The following is a 5,000-nucleotide window of genomic DNA, read 5'->3' as shown; positions in this document are numbered from 1 at the left end:
TCACATCCAACCCCATGGAACTCCCCAGTGCCACAATAGAGTTCAAAACTGACATAGGCTCATCAGGGTCAGCCCCAAACCCTTCCAAATCCCTCTTGTCGACACAATCTGGCCACAATTTTCTCCAAGCAGAGTTCAAAGTCCTGGTAGACACTCCCTCCCAAGCCTTACCTATAAGGCTTACACAATGGAAAATACTGAAATGTTCTTTCCAAAAATCTCGTAGGGTCAAGTGAGTGTCTGAGGTCACATTGAAGCACCTTTCAAACATTGCTTTGGTGTACAGTTTTTTAAAGTTTGCAATGACCTGCTGGTCCATGGGTTGGAGGAGAGGAGTGGTATTCGGGGGCAAGAACTTTACTGAGATGAACCCAAACTCCTTCAGAATTAGGTCATCCAAGTTTGGTGGATGAGCAGGTGCATTGTCCATTACTAGCAGGCACTTGAGATCCAATTTCTTCTCCAGGAGGTAATTCTTCACACTAGGGCCAAACACTTCGTTGAACCACTCTACAAAAATTTCCCTCGTGACCCATGCCTTATTATTAGATTTCCAAAACACACACAATTTACTCTTCATAACATTATTTTTCTTAAATGCTCTGGGATTTTCAGAATGGTACACTAGTAACGGCTTCACTTTGAAATCCCCACTAGCATTAGCACAGAACATTAGCGTCAGCCTGTCTTTCATAGGCTTGTGTCCTGGCATTGACTTTTCCTCTTGTGTAATGAAGGTCCTCTTTGGCATTTTCTTCCAGAAGAGGCCTGTTTCGTCACAATTGAACACTTGTTCAGGTTTCAGTCCTTCAGCCTCTATGTACTCCTGGAATTCATGCACATATTTTTCAGCCGCCTTGTGGTCCGAACTGGCAGCCTCACCATGCCTTACCACACTGTGTATGCCAGTACGCTTCTTAAATCTCTCAAACCAGCCTTTGCTGGCCTTAAAATCACTCACTTCACCACTATTTGCAGGCAATTTATTTACCAAATCTTCATGCAACTGCCTAGCCTTTTCACAAATAATCGAGGTCATAAGACTGTCTCCTGCTAATTGTTTCTCATTTATCCACACCAATAATAACTTCTCAACCTCTTCCAGTACTGGTGATCTCATTTTTGTCAGCATATTTACCCCCTTTGCAACAACAGCGTCCTTGATTTCCTTTCTCATGGCTATGATGGAAGATATGGTTGAATGATTTTTGTTATACATCCTCGCCAGTTCGCCCACACGTACGCCACTATCATATTGTTCAATGATGTTTTTCTTAAATTCAATGGTATTTCTCACCTTCTTTACCAAAGGTTTGGCACTAGGAGCTTTCTTTGGAGCCATGGTAGCTTATTTAGCACTTAAATAACTTGCAAGCACTAAAATAAATGAAATATTATGAAATATTTCACTGGAGCACGTGAGAGGACCGCCGCTAACTGGTAAACAATGGCACACTGGCTGGGAAGGAAGGCTGAGGCGGGTCGAGGCCCGCTTACCTCGTGCATACGCGTCTGGGACGACGGGTCGAGACGGGTCGATAAACGAATTTCGGTCAATTTCCGAGTCAATATTTTGTCGAAAAAACCGGTTGATTTCCGAAATGGTCGACTTTCAGGCCGGTCGATTATTGAGGGACCACTGTATATATATTATATATTATATATATATATATTATATATATATTATATATATATATATATATATATATTATATATATATATATATATATATATATATATATATATATATATATATATATATATATATATATATATATATATATATATATATATATATATATATATATATATATATATATATATATATATATATATATATATATATATATATATATATATATATATATATATATATATATATATATATATATATATATATATATATATATATATATATATATATATATATATATATATATATATATATATATATATATATATATATATATATATATATATATATATATATATATATATATATATATATATATATATATATATATATATATATATATATATATATATATATATATATATATATATATATATATATATATATATATATATATATATATATATATATATATATATATATATATATATATATATATATATATATATATATATATATATATATATATATATATATATATATATATATATATCTATCTCTCCTGTCCTCCAGCGTCGTCAGGTCGATTTCCCTTAACCTCTCCTCGTCGGACATACCCCTTAGCTCCAGAACTAGTCTTGTTGCAAACCTTTGCACTTTTTCTAGTTTCTTTACGTGCTTGGCTAGGTGTGGGTTCCAAAACTGATGCCGCATACTGAAAAATGAGCCTAACGTACACAGTGTACACGGTCCTGAACGATTCCTTATTTAGATGGAGGAATGCTGTTCTTATTTTTGCTAGGCGCCCATATGCTGCAGCAGTTATTTGGTTGATGTGCGCCTCAGGAGATGTGCCTGTTGTTATACTCACCCCAAAATCTTTTTCCTTGAGTAAGGTTTGTAGTCTCTGGCCCCCCTAGACTGTACTCCGTCTGCGGTCTTCTTTGTCTTTCCCCAATCTTCATGACTTTGCATTTGGTGGGGTTGAACTATAGGAGCATTTTGCTGGACCAGGTCTGCAGCCTGTCCAGACCCCTTTTTAGTTCTGCCTGGTCCTCGTCCGATTGAATTCTTCTCATTAACTTTACATCTGCAAACACGCATACTTCGGAGTCTATTCCTTCTGTCATGTAGTTCACGAATACCAGAAACAGCACCGGTCCTAGGACTGACCCTGTGGAATCCCACTCGTCACAGGCGCCCACTCTGATACCTCACCTCGAGCCATGACTCGCTGCTGTCTTCTTGACAGGTATTCCCTGATCTATTGTAGTACCTTCCCTGTTATCCCTGCCTGGTCCTCCAGTTTTTGCACTAATCTCTTGCGTGGAACTGTGTCAAACGCCTTCTTACAGTCCAAGAAAATGCAATCTGCCCACCCCTCTCTCTCTTCTTCTGTCACCCTTTCATAGAGCTTCAGTAGGTTTGTGACACAGGATTTCCCGTCCCTGAAACCGTATTGGCTGTTGTTGATAAGCTCATTTCTTTCTAGGTGTTCCACCACTCTTCTCCTAATATTTTCCATAACTTTGCATACTATACATGTCAGTGACACTGGTCTATAGTTTAGTGCTTCTTGTGTGTGTGTGTGTGTGTGTGTGTGTGTGTGTGTGTGTGTGTGTGTGTGTGTGTGTGTGTGAGTGTGTGGTGTGTGTGTGTGTGTGTGTGTGTGTGTGTGTGTGTGTGTGTGTGTGTGGTGTGTGTGTGTATGTGTGGTGTGTGTATGTGTGGTGTGTGTGTGTGTGTATGTGTGGTGTGTGTGTGTATGTGGTGTGTGTGTGTGTGTGTGTGTGTGTGTGTGAGTGTGTGGTGTGTGTGTGTGTGTGTGTGTGTGTGTATGTGTGGTGTGTGTATGTTGTGTGTGTGTGTGTGGTGTGTGTGTGTGTGTGTGTGTGTGTGTGTGTATGTGTGGTGTGTGTGGTGTGTGTGTGTATGTGTGGTGTATGTGTGGTGTGCGTGTGTGTATGTGTGGTGTGTGTGGTGTGTGTATGTGGTGTGTGTGTGTGTGTGTGTGTGTGTGTGTGTGGTTTGTGTGTGGTTTGTGTGTGGTTTGTGTGTGGTTTGTGTGTGGTTTGTGTGTGGTTTGTGTGTGGTTTGTGTGTGTGTGTGTGGTGTGTGGTTTGTGTGTGGTTTGTGTGTGGTGTGTGTGTGTGTGTGTGTGTGTGTGTGTACTCACCTATTTGTGGTTGCAGGGGTCGAAACTCAGCTCCTGGCCCCTCCTCTTCACTGATCAACTTCCAATTGTGACCACTTGTTTCTGTGTACATTCTCTGAAACATCCTGTCTGTCCACCTTATCTATTCCTTGCAGTATTTTGTATGTCGTTATCGTGTCTCCCCTAACCCTCTTGTCGTCCAGTGTCGTTACGTCGACATTCCCCTTAGCTCTGGAATTAGCCTTGTTGCAAATCTTTGCACTTTCTCTAAATTCTTGACGTGTTTGACCAGGTGTGGGTTCCAAACTGGTGTTGCATACTCCAGTATGGGTCCGACATATGTCTTGAACGATTCCTTACTGAGGTATCGGAAAGCTATTCTCAGGTTTGCCAGGCGCCCATATGCTGCAGCAGTTATCTGGTTGATGTGTGCTTCCGGAGACGTGCTCGGTGTTATACTCACCCCAAGATCTTTCTCCTTGAATGAGGTTTGCAGTCTTTGGCCACCTAGCCTATAATCTGTCTGCGGTCTTCTTTGCCCTTTCCCTGATCTTCATGACTTTGCATTTGGCGGGGTTAAATTCCAGGAGCCAGATGGTGGACCAGGCTTGTAGCCTCTCCAGGTCTCTTTGTAGTCCTGTCCGATCCTCATTTGGTTTAATTTTCCTAATTAACTTCATATCTGCGAACAGGGACACTTCAGAGTCTATCCCTTCCATCATGTCCTTCACATATACCAAAAATAGCACTGATCCTAGGACTGACCCCTGTGGAACCCCGCTCGTCACAGACGCCCACTGAGATACCTCATCACGTACCATGACTCGTTGTTGCCTCCCTGTCAGGTATTCTCTGATCCACTGCAGTGCCCTTCCTCTTATACGTGCCTGATCCTCCAGCTTCTGCTCTAATCTCTTGTGAGGAACTGTGTCGAAGGCCTTCCTGCAGTGTGTGTGTGTGTGTGTGTGTGTGTGTGTGTGTGTGTGTGTGCGCATGCTCACCTAATTATACTCGCTTAATTGCGGTTTCCCTGGTCGAGTCTCAGCTCCTGGCGTCGTCTTTACTAGCTGCTGCCGGCTTCACACCTGTTCTTCAAGCTATGTATGAATTCTGCCTCTACCACTTTGCTGTCTAGATCGTTCCACTTCCTGCGTTGCTTGCGAGCTTCGCTGGTAAGAGGAACACTGCAGTACAAACTGCAGTCAAAAGCGC

Source organism: Cherax quadricarinatus, chromosome 1 (genome assembly GCF_038502225.1).
Source record: "Cherax quadricarinatus isolate ZL_2023a chromosome 1, ASM3850222v1, whole genome shotgun sequence".
NCBI classification, from domain to species: Eukaryota; Metazoa; Arthropoda; class Malacostraca; order Decapoda; family Parastacidae; genus Cherax; species Cherax quadricarinatus.
This window is presented reverse-complemented; position numbering follows the sequence as displayed.